Source organism: Eretmochelys imbricata, chromosome 4, assembly GCF_965152235.1.
Source record: "Eretmochelys imbricata isolate rEreImb1 chromosome 4, rEreImb1.hap1, whole genome shotgun sequence".
In the NCBI taxonomy this organism is placed as follows: domain Eukaryota; kingdom Metazoa; phylum Chordata; order Testudines; family Cheloniidae; genus Eretmochelys; species Eretmochelys imbricata.
This window is the reverse complement of record NC_135575.1, coordinates 119,238,840-119,256,110: the sequence shown is the minus strand read 5'-3', so window position 1 is coordinate 119,256,110 and position 17,271 is coordinate 119,238,840.

Here is a 17,271-nt window from a genome sequence, read left to right as displayed (position 1 = left end):
GCTCAACTGGACAGGAACAGGAGGAACATCATACCCCTACTCCTGAATGCATGTTTGGTTGTATTTGTTACTGAGCAGCTGTATGGGTGTATACAGGATTCCAAGAAGAGGGAAGCCAATGCCAAACTAACAACAACAAATGCCCCCTTTAGGAAGGCCTCCAAGCCAAGCCCTGCTAGCAGAGTTCTTAGTTCCCCTATCGTTCTAGGAGGTAAACTGGCTTTCTCCCTTTCCCTTAGCCATCGGGGTTAGGGGAGAAGCTATTTAACCCAGTTCATAAGGCCTTTACCTCAAAGCCTTCAGTCAGAGCAACCCAACTTATACACAGAAAAATAAAGCATCTTGTGCTCAGGTCAGGCTAGTGGTCTGGGGCCTGTAACAGCCAGCGTTGTTCCTAGCCCCAGCATTGTTCTCTCTTGCTCAGCTTCCTTTTCTTGTTCATATAGCCCAGCCCCAAGGACAGGGCAAGGTGTTCTTTGACTTTTTCCCCTTTTTTGTCTTGGTTGTAAGTATCAGACTATCCCTTAAAGAGGTAGTATGCTCCAACACAGGATATTTAAAAATCTCTTGGGTTTGGTGTCATGTGGTTTAGAGAGCTTTAGCACCCAGACACAATGGTCACTGGTACACTAGAAATACATCTAGAGATGTGTAGCGAGATTAGCAGGCTGACTTTCAAAAGCGCTGAGCTTCTGCAGCTATTATTGACTTTAATGGAGGGGAGAATATCAGACGTTCAGCAGCTCTGAGAACTGGGCTTTAAATGTTAGTCCAGATATGTTTGTTAGCACCACCACCCACTGCACTGTCAAACTGTAATTGCTAACACTGTAAATATTTTTGACACTGAGTGCACCTCTTCTTCCCTTTGGATCTTTTCCATATAGCTGTGCTGACGCTCCATTTGAGAATTAACCCACCAAGGCTCAGTAATGCTCACTAAGTAAGCCATAATTCCCATCATCTATTATATCTAGGTTGTCTTGCTTGTTTTGCATCCGTACAGACCATGCTAGAGGTTAAACTCATCTACTCTTCTTATTCTCCTTCATCTTTTGTTTCAGAACAACCCTATTTTCCACCTTATTTTGTATGTTGCAAGTACTTATACGATCATTTGAGTTAACAAAACTTTCCCCTCTCTTCTGCTCCTACTGATTTAAAGTATAATTAAAGAGGTCTGAAAGGTTTGCACATAGGAGGTTGATGCCGCTTCTGCTAAAGTGAAGATTATTTAACCCAAATAGGCTCTCATCATGGCAAATCCCAATGGGACGTAACCTTCTGGCAGATTGAGCAACACCCACATCGATCTCTAGCTAGGTCCTTAAAGCTATCATCACAGAAACCATTCTAATGATCCATGAATCCAAAACCCTCCTCTCTTACCCTAATCAAGATTTCAAATGTGGGGCATGATTCTTCCTTGCAGCCCACATCTGCTCTTCTACCTTCTCCCAACATCTGTCCATGCAATATTCCAAACTTCTTTATGAAGCCAGAAAGTTAGCCAAAATTGTTTTTATCTAAAATGTGGGAGTATGAGTGGCATATCATGGCATTTCTGAGGAGCAAAATTTGATGCTAGTTGAACTATACAATATCTGGATTAAAATATGCCAGGTTCATGAAGACTAAATTGTATTATATAGAAAACTTATTGAAATAAATGAAATGCTTAAATAAATGAAAGATAAGGCCAAACACACTAGCTTATCAGCCTTACTTATGAAATGCCCATGAACTTAACTGAGGGTAGGCATATTACCAACAATGTTGTTCAGGAAAGTGGTTTTTGAATAGTGGGCCATCTGGTGATTTGATAAAAGTATTTAGTTTCTCAAGGCAATCTGAGTGTATACTCCCTAGGCGCCACCGTTTATAGACTAAATTTGACTTGCATGTGGATTCAGCATTACAAATAAGAAACAGCAGCCGTTGGACATGTACACTAATGTAGTCCTTTCATCACCCAGTTACCCTTAAGCATCTCCTTTCCTATTGTAATTTAGGTTAAATGCAAAGCATTAGTCCCATCAATAAAAACTAATGGTTATACTTAAAAAAAGAGGCTTATTTAAAATAAATAAATAGCTTGCTTTTCCCCTCCCTATCTGACTGTGTCATGTTGTATTTGGAAGCCGCAGGAAGTTTGCTGGAGGGTGGATTGCAATCTTCGACTGCTAAATACAAGTCGATCAAAGCAGTGCCTGTTGGCACCGCTGTTAAGGGTCAGTCTGCATTTCTGGTCTTAATCCTATTTTCTAGGGCAGTTCTAACTCACCAGCTAATGCTAATGTTGATATTAAACTAGGGTGACCAGATGTCCCAGTAAAACAGGCATTGTCCTGATATTAGGGGCTTTGTCCCCATCCCAATCAAAGTCCTGTCAGGACGTCATTTTGCCCAGATTTTTCACAGTGCTGAAGGAATCCGAGCCATGCCACGTGGAGGAGCTCAGGCTTAGGCTCCTTCAAGGAGGCCTACTTTGTACTGTAGGGCTCCTTCGAGGAGCCCTATGTGCACATTCTACTTTCAACTTTTTAAATCTTATATACACAAGTCCCCCCCGCACCCTCCTGGAAATGTTTTTTCCCCTTTTTCCACACTTGCTATCTGGTCACCCTATCTTAGACAGGCAAAGACAGAACCAGGGGATGCATTTTTTCTTTACCAATTTAACATAATCATATGTTATGGCACTGGTGTGTATGAAGAACCTATTGAGAGAAAGCAGAGTTGACAATATGAGTAAAACATGTGCACTGCAATATCTTGTCACAGTGGGAACAGTGTAACATTAACTCCTATGTATTCTTGCCTCAGAGCAGTTAAGTTAGTAACTGAATGTTCTTTAACTCTGATATTTCAGTTGACATGGCTCAGGTTAGAACCAGGGAATTTTTATAAGGAATCAAACATAAATGATATGCCATATTTTAGCAAATCAAGAGAGAAACAGATATTGTGGGCAAGATCTTCAGCTAGTATAAATCAGAGTAGGTTCACTGACGCTAACAGAGCTACCCTGATGTACAGTCAGTGAAGATTTTTATGGTACCACCGAGTCTGAAATCACACAGAACTGTATCAAATAACTTTGTTTCACAGTAGCTGAGATCTGCCTAAAAAAGGAATTCATACAATATTCTATTTTTAGTGTATGTGCACACTTCAGCTACAAATATTAAATATGCCACTTATGCCTATTGTTGGGGTTGACCTACTGTACACTAATACTGACTCCTGACTCACTACTCATGAGCAGGGTAGAGTTTCCTCATGAAGCCAATAATGAGATCAAGTGCTGAAGGCAGGAGGCCCACGCAACATTTTTTTGCAGTTAGTTGTAGTCACAGAGTTTAAGGCCAGAAGGGACCACAAGAAAACCATTCCCAGAGAGTAGTTATCCATGGTTCACAGTCATGCTAGAAGGACATAACGAGTGGGGTCCAGCAGGGATCAGTTCTGGGTCTGGTTCTCTTCAATATCTTTATCAATAATTTAGATACTGGCGTAGAGAGTACACTTATAAAGTCTGCAGATGATTCCAAGCTGGGAGGAGTTGCAAGTGCTTTTGGGGATAGGGTTAAAATTCAAAATGACCTGGACAAACTGGAGAAATGGTCTGAAACAAATAGGATGAAATTCAATAAGGACAAATGCAAAGTACTCCACTTAGGAAGGAACAATCAGTTGCACACATACAGAATGGGAAATGACTGCCTAGGAAGGAATACTGCAGAAAGAGGTCTGGAGGTCATAGTGGATCATAAGCTAAATATGAGTCAACAGTGTAACACTGTTGCAGGGGTGGGGGCGGGGGAAGCAAACATCATTCTGGGATATATTAGCAGGAGCATTGTAAGCAAGACACAAGAAGAAAAGGAGTACTTGTGGCACCTGAGAGACTAACCAACTTATTTGAGCATAAGCTTTCGTGAGCTACAGCTCACTTCATCGGATGCATACTGTGGAAAGTGTAAAAGATCTTTTTATACACACAAAGCATGAAAAAATACCTCCCCCAACCCCACTCTCCTGCTGGTAATAGCTTATCTAAAGTGATCACTCTCCTTACAATGTGTATGATAATCAAGTTGGGCCATTTCCAGCACAAATCCAGGTTTTCTCTCTCCCCTCCCCCACCCCACACACAAACCCACTCTCCTGTTGGTAATAGCTTATCTAAAGTGACCACTCTCCTTACAATGTGTATGATAATCAAGTTGGGCCATTTCCAGCACAAATCCAGGGTTTAACAAGAACGTCGGGGGGGGGGGAGGGGGAGGAAAAAACAAGGGGAAATAGGTTACCTTGCATAATGACTTAGCCACTCCCAGTCTCTATTCAAGCCTAAGTTAATTGTATCCAATTTGCAAATGAATTCCAATTCAGCAGTCTCTTGCTGGAGTCTGGATTTGAAGTTTTTTTGTTATAATATCGCAACTTTCATGTCTGTAATCATGTGACCAGAGAGAGTGAAGTGTTCTCCGACTGGTTTATGAATGTTATAATTCTTGACATCTGATTTGCTCAAGAAACTCCCTGAAAAAGCACAAGATCAAATCCGCACAGACACACCCCTGGAACCCCGTCATGGGATATTCTATCTACTACCCAAGATCCATAAACCTGGAAATCCTGGGCGCCCTATCATCTCAGGCATTGGCACCCTGACAGCAGGATTGTCTGGCTATGTAGACTCCCTCCTCAGGCCCTATGCTACCAGCACTCCCAGCTACCTTCGAGACACCACTGAGTTCCTGAGGAAACTACAATCCATCGGTGATCTTCCTGATAACACCATCCTGGCCACTATGGATGTAGAAGCCCTCGACACCAACATTCCACACAAAGATGGATTACAAGCCGTCAAGAACACTATCCCCGATAATGTCACGGCAAACCTGGTGGTTGAACTTTATGACTTTGTCCTTATCCATAACTATTTTACATTTGGGGACAATGTATACCTTCAAATCAGCGGCACTGCTATGGATACCCGCATGGCCCCACAGTATGCGAACATTTTTATGGCTGACTTAGAACAACGCTTCCTCAGCTCTCGTCCCCTAACGCCCCTACTCTACCTGCGTTATATTGATGACATCTTCATCATCTGGACCCATGGAAAAGAAGCCCTTGAGTAATTCCACCATGATTTCAACAATTTCCATCCCACCATCAACCTCAGCCTGGTCCAGTCCACACAAGAGATCCACTTCCTGGACACTACAGTGCTAATAAACGATGGTCACATAAACACCACCCTATACCGGAAACCTACTGACCGCTATTCCTACCTACATGCCTCCAGCTTTCACCCTGACCACACCACACAATCTGTCGTCTACAGCCAAGCTCTGCGATACAACCGCATTTGCTCCAACCCCTCAGACAGAGACAAACACCTACAAGATCTCTATCAAGCATTCTTACAACTACAATACCCACCTGCAGAAGTGAAGAAACAGATTGATAGAGCCAGAAGAATTCCCAGAAGTCACCTACTACAGGACAGGCCTAACAAAGAAAATAACAGAACGCCACTAGCCGTCACCTTCAGCCCCCAACTAAAACCCCTCCAACACATTATTAAGGATCTACAACCTATCCTGAAGGATGACCCAACACTCTCACAAATCTTGGGAGACAGGCCAGTCCTTGCCTACAGACAGCCCCCCAACCTGAAGCAAATACTCACCAGCAACCACATACCACACAACAGAACCACTAACCCAGGAACCTATCCTTGGAACAAAGCCCGTTGCCAACTGTGCCCACATATCTATTCAGGGGACACCATCACAGGGCCTAATAACATCAGCCACACTATCAGAGGCTCGTTCACCTGCACATCCACCAATGTGATATATGCCATCATGTGCCAGCAATGCCCGTCTGCCATGTACATTGGTCAAACTGGACAGTCTCTACATAAAAGAATAAATGGACACAAATCAGATGTCAAGAATTATAACATTCATAAACCAGTCGGAGAACACTTCAATCTCTCTGGTCACGCGATTACAGACATGAAAGTTGCGATATTACAACAAAAAAACTTCAAATCCAGACTCCAGCGAGAGACTGCTGAATTGGAATTCATTTGCAAATTGGATACAATTAACTTAGGCTTGAATAGAGACTGGGAGTGGCTAAGTCATTATGCAAGGTAACCTATTTCCCCTTGTTTTTTCCTACCCCCCCCCCCCCCCAGATGTTCTTGTTAAACCCTGGATTTGTGCTGGAAATGGCCCAACTTGATTATCATACACATTGTAAGGAGAGTGATCACTTTAGATAAGCTATTACCAGCAGGAGAGTGGGGTTGGGGGAGGTATTTTTTCATGCTTTGTGTGTATAAAAAGATCTTTTACACTTTCCACAGTATGCATCCGATGAAGTGAGCTGTAGCTCACGAAAGCTTATGCTCAAATAAATTGGTTAGTCTCTAAGGTGCCAAAAGTACTCCTTTTCTTTTTACTAATACAGACTAACACGGCTGTTACTCTAAAGACACAAGAAGTAATTCTTCCACTCTACTCTGTGCTGATTAGGCCTCAGCTGGAGCATTGTGTCCAGTTCTGGGTGCCACATTTGAGGAAAGATGTGGACAGATTGGAAAAAGTCCAGAGAAGAGCAACAAAAATGATTAAAGGTCTAGAAAACATGGCTTATAAGGGAAGATTGAAAAAATTGAGTTTGTTTAGTCTGGAAAAGAGAAGACTGAGAGGGGACATAACAGTTTCCAAGTACATAAAAGGTTGTTACGAGGAGTGGGGAGAAAAATTGTTCTCCTTAACCTCTGAAGATAGGACAAGAAGCAATGGGCTTAAAATGCAGCAAAGGCAGTTTAGGTTGGACATTAGGAAAAACTAACTAAATGGGTAGTTAGGCACTGGAATAAATTGCCTGAGGAGGTTGTGGAATCTCCATTACTGGAGATTTTTAAGAGCAGGTTAGACAAACACCTCTCATGGTGGTCAATTATTTTTTGTCAAGGCCCAAATTTCTTGGCCAAGGTATAGTGAAGATCCAGACTCCAGAAAAAATAATAAAAAAAATAACAATGATAAGTAAATAAAAAGATTATAGGGTCCATTCAAAAGCATCTGGTGGTCCAGCTTTGACATGCAGTCTGCCTATTGACTGCCCTAGCCTAGATAATACTTAGACCTGCCATGAATGCAGCAGACTGGACTAGATGAGCTCTCGAGGTCCCTTCCAGTCCTATAATTCTAAGATCATCTAGTTCCTGACCTCTTGTATATCACAGGCCACTAAATACCCCTCACACCAAGCATAACCACCAGAACTAGACCAAATCAGTACAGCACTCAGTAGATTAAACTATACAAACTTTCAAAAAAAGGCTTTTGTAATATAAGGGCTTCCTCCTTCCAGATATGAGTCTGACATAAAATTTCCAAGAGACACCAAAACTGAAAAGGACAAATACCCATGATTATTGGTTATACAGTCTTCTGCCGAATGTCACAGTGCAAGTCAATACAGCAGAATCCCTGTCCCCACTTATAGGGCAAGATGGAACTGTAAGTCAGACATAATAAATGGGTTGACTCTAGTCATGTACATTAATTTAAGCATACTTGCCTCTGTTCTATTAGGCAAAATAGATTGAAGGCAAAAACACATATCAGATCTGATCAGTGTGGAGGAGGTATAGACTGTTTGCATGTTTCCGCTTACTGTTCCTTTTCACGCTGAGAGACATTCAGCGTAAACCACCTCTGACTTGAGAGATTGGCAATGTTCCTGGTGTTGGATATCTTCAGTTGTAAAAGCTGTGGAGGATAAATTGAAAAGACTGGAAAATAAAACTGCCAGTCTTGGTGACTTTATACACCTTTGGGGTAAGGACCGTGTGTTCTATGTAACGAACATCTCCAGGCACATCAAGAGAGCTCAACAAATAGCTTCTCATCCTCACCTCCAAGGCTCTGCACAGCTCTCCCAAGTTGCACCATCTCTCTTCCAGCTGCCCTATGATCTGTTGATCCACCTCTCCTGATGCTCCCTGGGCCTCTTTGCCCCTCAAGAGGTACCATCTTTTCTTATGCCATCTCCATGCTTGGAAGATTCCCTCTACCCCCATCTCTAGACCATGCAACCTCACTCTCCTCCTTCAAATCTCACCTCAAAACCCACAACTGCCAGTTAACCATCCAGTGCTGAATGAACTCTCCCCAGCTTTCATCCCACTCTCCTCCAATTTCAGCCAGCTGTAAAAGGGGGAACTGACACACTACATCTGTAGCAATATCTGACCTTTCACTGTTGCAATAATCTTTGTCACCCCACCCCTCTTCTAAACACTCTCATCCCTTTTGTTAAAAAAAAAGGAGTACTTGTGGCACCTTAGAGACTAACCAATTTATTTGAGCATGAGCTTTCGTGAGCTACAGCTCACTTCATCGGTATGCATCTGATGAAGTGAGCTGTAGCTCACGAAAGCTCATGCTCAAATAAATTGGTTAGTCTCTAAGGTGCCACAAGTACTCCTTTTCTTTTTGCGAATACAGACTAACACGGCTGTTACTCTGATCCCTTTTGTTGTTGTTGCTGTGTTCGGCCTAATTTAGATTGCCAGGGACAGGGCCCTGTCACTTTTTTTAACTGGAAGAAGAGCTCTGTCTGACGCAAAAGCTTCTCTCTCACTGACAGAAGCTGGTCGAATAAAAAATATTACCTCATCTACCGTGTCCCACTTCTTTAAGCATCATACATACCTATGTTGCTGGATACATTAAAGAAAAAATTCATAATAAACAATGAAGTTAAAGTTCCTGTTAAATGGTTTCACTGTAGCATTCACAGTACACTAATATCAGGCAACAAGAAAATCAGGTACGGAGTATTAAAGCAGGTTTTGACATAATTGATAAAAGAAACTATAGTTAAGAAACTCAGAAATACTGGAAAATACTAGGAATCTGGGATAATCGAGTATGTGGAATGTGTCTGAAGCTGGGAAGCAGCTTGTTGGAACACCCTGCATTATTGGAAAATATAGGCCCACAGCTGACAGGTGCTCAGCTCCTTGCAGCAATTGGCTGGAATCTTGGTATTTTTTGAAACAATGGGTCTAGTTCAAATCCTTACAGGACAGAGCATAATATTAGCAAGAAAATCTGACCCATTGTTACTTTGCGGGGAGGAGGGTAAAGAAATGTTCTGATTTCCTGAACACTCAGGGGTGGGGGTAGAACTGGGTGGGAAGAGGCAGGGAGAGGGTGGGGACCTGGGGCAGAGCGGATGCGGGACAGGGCCGGAGGCTTGGGGGAGGGAGGTGGGACCTGGGGCAGAGCAAGTGGTTGAGCACCGCCTGAATGTTCTGGCGTCCTGCCATGGGGGTGGAACAAGGCACAGCCTGTTCACTTGTGTGGTGGTGTCAGGGTTATGGCCAGTGGTGAGCTGGAGCCGGTTCGTACCGGTTCGCTGGAACCGGTTGTTAAATTTAGAAGCCCTTTTAAAAGGGCTTCTAAATTTAACAACCAGCCAAAAGTGGCTCCTTAGGCACCGACTCCATGGGTGCTTCAGGGCTGGAGCACCCACCGGCAGCTCCCCGCCAGGTGCCCATCCCCAGCTCACCTCCGTTCTGCCTGTGCCTCCTCCCCTGAATGTGCCACCCCGCTCTGCTTCTCCGCCCCCCAGTTTCCCGCGAATCAGTTGTTCACGCGGGAAGCCGGGGGGGGCTGAGAAGCAAGCGGCGGCTTCACACTCAGGCCCAGGGAGGCAGAGCGGAGGTGAGCTGGGGCGGGGGGCACGAGGAGGGCCCTCCGCGCAGCAGCAGGTAACCTGGGGGGGGGGGCGCAGGGGAACCCTTCCCGTCCCAGCTTGCCTCCACCTCCCTGGACCTGAGCGCGAAGCCGCCGCCTGCTTATCAGCCCTCTCCGGCTTCCTGTGTGAACAGCTGATTCGCGGGAAGCCGGGAGGGGGCAGAGAAGCAGAGCAGGGCGGTGCGTTCAGGGGAGGAGGCGCAGGCCACGCAGAGGTGAGCTGGGTCCGGGCCTGGGGTGGGGAGCTGCCGGTGGGTGCTCTGCACCCACCAAATTTTCCCCATGGGTGCTCCAGCCCTGGGGTCAGTGCCTAAGGCGCCACTTTTGATGTGATCAGTGTGGGGAGAGGCCGCTCCCCCCCCCCAGCTATGCTACCCCACCCCTAGGAGCCAGAGGGACCTGCTGGATGCTTCCTGGGAGCCGCCCCAGATAAGCACCACCGGGACTCCCCACCTCACCCCCCGGCAGGTCCCTCTGGCTCTTAGGGGCAGGGTGGGCACCCACTACAGTGGCCCACGAGACCCTCCTGCCCGGTTCTAGGGGCAGTCAGGGGACAGGGGAGAGGGATGGATGGGGCAGGGGTCCCGGGGGAGGGCGTCAAGGAACGTGGGGCGTTGGATGGGGCAGGAGTCCCGGGGGGCGGGGGTGGGCCTCAACCTCCTCATGGGGTGAGGAGGGAACCGGTTGTTAAGATTTTGGCAGCTCATCACTTGTTATGGCCCCACTTCTCCTCCCTATCTCCGTTGAGGCAATATTCATGTAGGAGAGCACACAAAGGCAGTAGCACAGCTCTGCCCTGAGTACAGGGACTGTGATTGTGCTTGGCCCTTGGGTGGGGCAACTGAGGAGGAAAAGAACATCGTTTGCCATGCCTCTCACCATACACCAGCGTCACATCTGGCCCTTTATATTTCCTTGACTGAGTCATATGGCTGCAAAGAGTTATTGTTCCTGTGAAGCCAAGAAGTTCTTATATGCAAAAATACCTAGCTTGGAGCAAGAAGCAAAACTAGCTCAATGATCAACTTATGAAAGGAGGACGCTATAAACAATTATCTTCCCATATGTTATGGTCATTGGTGGCTTTTACTGGGCAGTATCTGGTTCTAGACCTGACTGTGTCTCTCTTTCCTTACATCTATCTAAGATATTGACGTGGCGCCCATTACTATAATACCTGAATGCCTTTCAGTCTTTAATTGTTGTACGCAGTGTTGTAGCCATGTCGGTCCTAGGATTTTAGAGAGATAAGGTGGGTGAGGCAATGTCTTTTATTGGACCAACTTCTGGTGCTGAGAGACGAGCTTTCAAGCTTATACAGAGCTGCAGAATAGCTCTGTGAAAGCTTGTCTCTCTCACCAATAGAAATTGGTCTAATAACAGATATTGCCTCACCCACTATGGCTCTCTCAATCTTCAATGTATTTATTATCCTCCCTAGCACTACTGGGAGGGCAGAGAGACAAAATCTCTTTCCCTAAGTCAGATTGCAAGTCGGTGGCAGCACAGGAAAATGAACCCGAGGCCTTGTCTACACTCCAGAGTTTTGTTGACAAAAGTCATGCCGCTTTAATTAAAGCACTGGTGCATGTCCACACTATGCTCCTTGTGTCAGCAGAGCGCATCCACACTAACAGCTTTTGCATTGACACAGAGAGCAGTGCACTGTGGGTAGCTATCCCACTGTGCAACTGGCCACAGAGTGCTTTGGAAAGGGTTTGCAATGCCTCATGGGGCAGATACAGAGACACATGATGCACGCAGGTTTCTCAATCCCTTTGTTCCATGGGCATCCTACTAGATTGCCAGATGCTTTTCGACTGAAGTGGAGGAGGGGGAGCAGAATGTGTGACGGGGAACGTGTGGGAGCAGGAGAAGAAACAGACAGAGTATATGTTAGGGGCATAGCACTGACTTCCTCCGGGCCGGGGGGGGCGGTGCTCAACCACTTGCTCCGCCCCAGGTCCCGCCTCCTTCCCCCAAGCCTCCAGCCCTGTCCCGCATCTGCTCTGCCCCACCCTCTCCCTGCCTCTTCCCACCCAGTTCTACCCCCACCCCTGAGTGCGCCCCATCCCCACTCCTCCCCCTTCCTCCCAGAGCCTCCTGCATACCAGGAAACAGCTGATTGTGGCAGGCGGGAGGCACTGGGGGTGAGGGCAGCTGGCTGTCGGTGGGTGCCAAGCACCCGCTAATTTTTTTCTCGGCGCCTATGGTCAAGGGAGCGTGTGCTGGGGGAGAGTGAGTGTGTCGGCATGTTGTCTCTAAATTCAGACAGCTGCTGGAAGCAACCAATCCTGAGGGAGGGGGACACCCCTGACATCAGCCCCTGCCTCTCCCTGGCTTTGTACAGCAGTCTCCGCCTGCCTGCCTGCCTGCCTCTGTGTTCCTTGTGGGGGACAGAGCAAGATTCCACATTAATTATTTGCTCTTTGTTGCCTGCAGCAGAGCAGCAGGCTCAGCTGTCAGAACTTCCTGGAGCTTTGAAAGGGGAGGGACACACGCCTGCAGGGCAGCTGAGTTCAAAACAGTGAGCAGAGCGGTCACAGTGGGCATTGTGGAATACTGGAGGAGACCAGTTAAGTCGACATAATGAATGGCAGTGTCTGCACTGACACTTGGTCGTTTTAACTTTGCCGCAAAGAGCTTTATGCCTCTTGTCACAGTGGTTTTATTTTGTTGGGAAAACAGCAAGTTTTGCCACCAACAGTAGATTTGTAAAAAGAAAAGGAGGACTTGTGGCACCTTAGAGACTAACCAATTTATTGGAGCATAAGCTTTCGTGAGCTACAGCTCACTTCATCGGATGCTGTAGCTCACGAAAGCTTATGCTCAAATAAATTGGTTAGTCTCTAAGGTGCCACAAGTACTCCTTTTCTTTTTGCGAATACAGACAAACACGGCTGCTACTCTGAAGCCTGGCAGTAGATTTGTAGTGTGTACTTCTCCACTGTTGCCTTTTGCCGACAAACCTGTGTAGTGTAAACAAGTACTCCATCCCTCAAATCCCAGGGAAGTATTCCAACCCCTAAGCCACCCTTCCTCTCCTTATGTGTTGAAATTATTTACAGTGGATACACTTAGGCCGGAATGTACTTTGGCCTGTAAATATTATAAAAATAATTTTTATAGTGCACTCCATTTAAGTTAATATTATCAATGCATGATCCTTTCATGCACAGAAGAGTCACACAGTCCCAATCAAGCCCCATTATCCCATGTGATCCTCTGATTAATTGCAAATGGTACATCCTACAGGATCATTTGCTTTATCTGCATGCCAAATTCAGATCCAGCTATTGCTCTGATTATTAGATTAATCCTGAGATTTTTTTCCCATTAATCTGTCTATCTGTAGGAAAAAATCTCACTGATATATACAAACATTTTTGTGACATGAAAACCATCCCCATAATGGTGAGAAGACTGTGCAAAACTTTAGGTTGAACCAAGTGAGGGTTCAGTTGTCTAATGCTCTAAAGGAGTGTTCATTAGAGACTCTCATAGACACCAGTGGGAGTTTGATGGGGCCCTTAGGTGGCTAAGTTTTGGAAACTACTATATGCTCCATTTTCAGGGTATAGTCCTGTGATTATGTCACTACATAGTGTGAGTGTATATATATGCATATAAACTGTTAGTGTTTTATATACACAAAACACATAGACCATTCCAAGTACAAGGCTGTACAATAGTCACACAAAGATAATTTTATATACATAAAATTTATGTGGAGTAAACTGTGGCTATAAAGATAACATGTAAACATCTTTCTTTCTTTTAGTACAGTATATAACAAATACTGTTAGGGGTTTTTTAAAAGACATTTGCATGCATAAAACTTCTTAATTTTATTAAGACTTCAGAAAAAGATGAGACCCAGCAGCCTGTAGACAGGGGTAAGTCCTACAAAAATGTGGTTACCAACATTCTAAAAGCCAGCTAACAGCTGTCTGACCATTGGATATGGCTATTTGCATGGTTAACAATTGGATGTCTATCTACTATTTGAATGGCCTGCAACAAGCTGTTTGTTTGGAGACTATTCATAATGGCACAGTCAAAAGTCCCCTGAAAGGCATACTCGTTTCCATTTCTGTTCTTTACCCCTCCAAAATTGGCAATTTATTACATCAAAAAATAGCAGTCACCCCAGAAAAGAACAAAATTGACACAGTTCCCTTTTGATCTTTTAGTTTTGAATAGGCACTCACCAATGAACTTCCCAATGAATATTCAGTGGATGCAAAAGAAGTCGTCCAGCATTTTTATAAATAGAGAATTTACTCTAAATATTTAATAAAAGGATGCCAGTTGGTTCTTTAAATGCTATGGAACCCAATTACAAATATCTTTATAAGAGTAGAGAGAGAATCTCTCTTTACGCATTTATTACATTTTCTCTATTTCCATTTTTTTTGACATTTCTATTCTTGTGAGCAGGTTATTCCATAACTGCTTTCTGCAGAATTTCTTGCACTTTCCTCTGAAGCTCCTGGTACTGGCCACTGTCAGAAATGGGACTGGACTCTAGATGGACCACAGGTTTGATCCCCTATGGCAATTCCTAAATTCCACTGAGTATCTATATTATGATTCAGAAGCTTACAGTACAAGGAAGATATTTGAAGTTTCCTGTTCCTGCAAAAAGACAATGGTCCCTACAGAAATATGTTCACTTCAAACTACATGCAGTACCATCGAAATAGTTGTAATATGGCATAGTAGTCTTTGTTTCCATATCAAAGTCATTTGAAAGAAGTGTTCAAAAATGTTTGAATGCTGTGGAATACTTAGCATGATATGACACAAAGCTTTCACTTGAAACAGACCAATAGAAGAACTATCTGAGTTTTCAAATGTGCACAATTCAGTTTCACTAGATTGTAAGATCCTATGATGTGGTTCCCACTGAAATCAAAGTGAGAAGTAAGCACTCAGATACTCTGGTGATTAGCACAGTATAAAATCCTAGGTAGGACAGAATAGTTGTGTCACTGGCATACCAACATGTGGTGTGAAAGATGCCACATTAATTGTAAATTGGAGCAAGTGCTTTTGTCCATGGTTCTGTCAACTCTTTTTTGTGCAGTAGAATAAGTCGTATATACTGTTACGCTTTGCCATTGTTATGTTATCTTTTTTGGCAATGGCAAAATACAGGGAATTTTGAACCCTCATTTGCCCCTGTATTTTCCAGGTAACAACAGTGGTTTGTGAAGTCTTTTTTTTAACTGATCTTGGGATGACATGTTCATCCTTTTCTCCCACATGTTGACCATAGTTGTTCTGTATTTTTGCTCCACTGTCTGGATTACTGTGCTGCCTTCTGAACACATTATGCTCTTGAAAGTCTTGGAAGCTCCAGCTAGTGAAGAATGCAGTGGTCTAGTTGCTTAGTAGGATTGGAAAAAGGGAGAACGTAATATCGGTGCTCCAAAGATAACTATTAATTTGCACTCAGAAGTGACGTAGAAACTAAAATATTGACTTTTTTCTTCTCTAGAGACTTACATGATTTAGGGCCTAACCACCTTAGAAACCAGCTCTCTCTCTGTGCACTGCTGCAACAGTAGAGATCAAATGAGATGCTGGCTAACAGTCTTTAGAGTCATGTCTGGGGCTGAGGGCAGAATATTCTCAGAGTCCTCAGCTATGGAATTTCCAACCCCATTTAGTCCAGTGGAGCCCAAGGGTTTGTCTACTGCACAAAAGTTGTACTTCTGTATCTATACCTGTATAGTTAAAGTGCCACAACAGTGCTAGTGTGGATTCAGTTGTATTGATATTGCTTTTTTGCCCCACACACTGGGAATTGAAACAGGAACTTCCAGAGTCAAAAGCATGAGAAGGCTAGAGCTAAAAAGCCAAGCTTTTGTACCGGGAGTTGTAACAACACACTGACAATGGACTGGCACAGAAGTGGACTTGTAACACCCACTCACCAGTGGGTAACACACATACTGGAATAGCTTATTCCCATCTGGCAAGGGGAATACATTATTTAATGTACCAATATAACAGTGTCCACACTAGGGATTGTACCAGTATAACAATAGTGGCACAAAATCATACCTCTATATATGAAAAATGTCTTGTGTAGACCAGACCCCAGTCTGCACACCTTCAGGGCACAGCCCATTTCTTCATGCTTTCATCATGCTTTGTTTTAGGACTGCTCAAGGTAATGGATTAAGAACTTTATGCTTGTCTTTATTTTTATTCTGTCAGAAGTAGCTGTAAATTCAAGGAGTTCATCTTGTTGCTGCCACTTGGTGGAATATCAAATTTTATTTCATGGTGTTTCAATGTCTAGCTACATTTAAAGGCTTAGGTGATTCATAAATTGAATCAAAATTGAAATAAGCATGTAGGTTTTTTCTGCCCATAGTCTATTAATTTAGAACCTTAAACAGTTTAACCAAGCTTTGTAATTCACCTATAAATGTTCAGACTGGCTTTTGCTGTTTGGGTGCTCAGTGGTGGTCCTACAAGACCCTAAAGGAAGAAAACATGGTACTGTTATGTTTACAGTTACAGTAAGTCATGGATCAGTCTAGTAGCAATTTCAGAATCCCCCTTTAATTCCGCTGCTGAATTACATTTCATTTGGCTAGTTAAATAAGATATATTAAGAAATATTAATGCTCCAAATATTATCCACAAAAATGGTCCACTCTTGTAGACTTTCCTCAAGGAAAACTCCCAGATGATAACAAGGTGTTTTGCTTGTGTAAGAACTACAGAATGAGGTCCAGAACAAAGGTGTTTTTGATATAAAGAGGTGTGTAATAACAACAATACTTGACTCCTTCCCCACCCCCCCCACCAAAAAAAAACAAACTCAGCTCTCATTCTGGCACCCAAATTAAGTGGCCAAGTTTTCAAAAGTGTTCACAATGAGGTTAATACTTTTGAAAATTGGGCCACTTCATGTAGGTGCTTGAATCACAGCTGAGCTCTATTAAAAAAATCAAGTCCCTCCTATAAGTTCTAAGCACTTTTGAAAATCTGTCCTGTTATACTTAACATTTTTCAATAGCACTTTTCTTCTTTAGTGCAATGTTCCACCATTAAATAATGTATCAGCCAAAGACAGGTTAATTTCAGCTCATTCAAAACACAGTATTTTCCATGTTCGTATGAAGTAACAGGACAAAATTAAGAGAGGCTCAATAGACTGTCAAGCTTCTTTAAAAGAAATTACAAACAATTCAATATACAATTGTAAAGAGATTAGCTGAAAATTAAAAGGACATTTTAATATACAGTTTTTCAGTTGTTTCTAGACTGAATCTAGCTCACAGTTTTTCAAGGATTTTTCTTACAATCCACAAAAAATATGTTTCATACTAAATTAGGACGAACGAGGAATAAAACATGTCTAAAGCCTGTTTGCACATTAGTCAAATATTTCTAAATCAGTTCATCTTTAAAAAGAGATCTCTACCCTGCTTATCTATTTGCC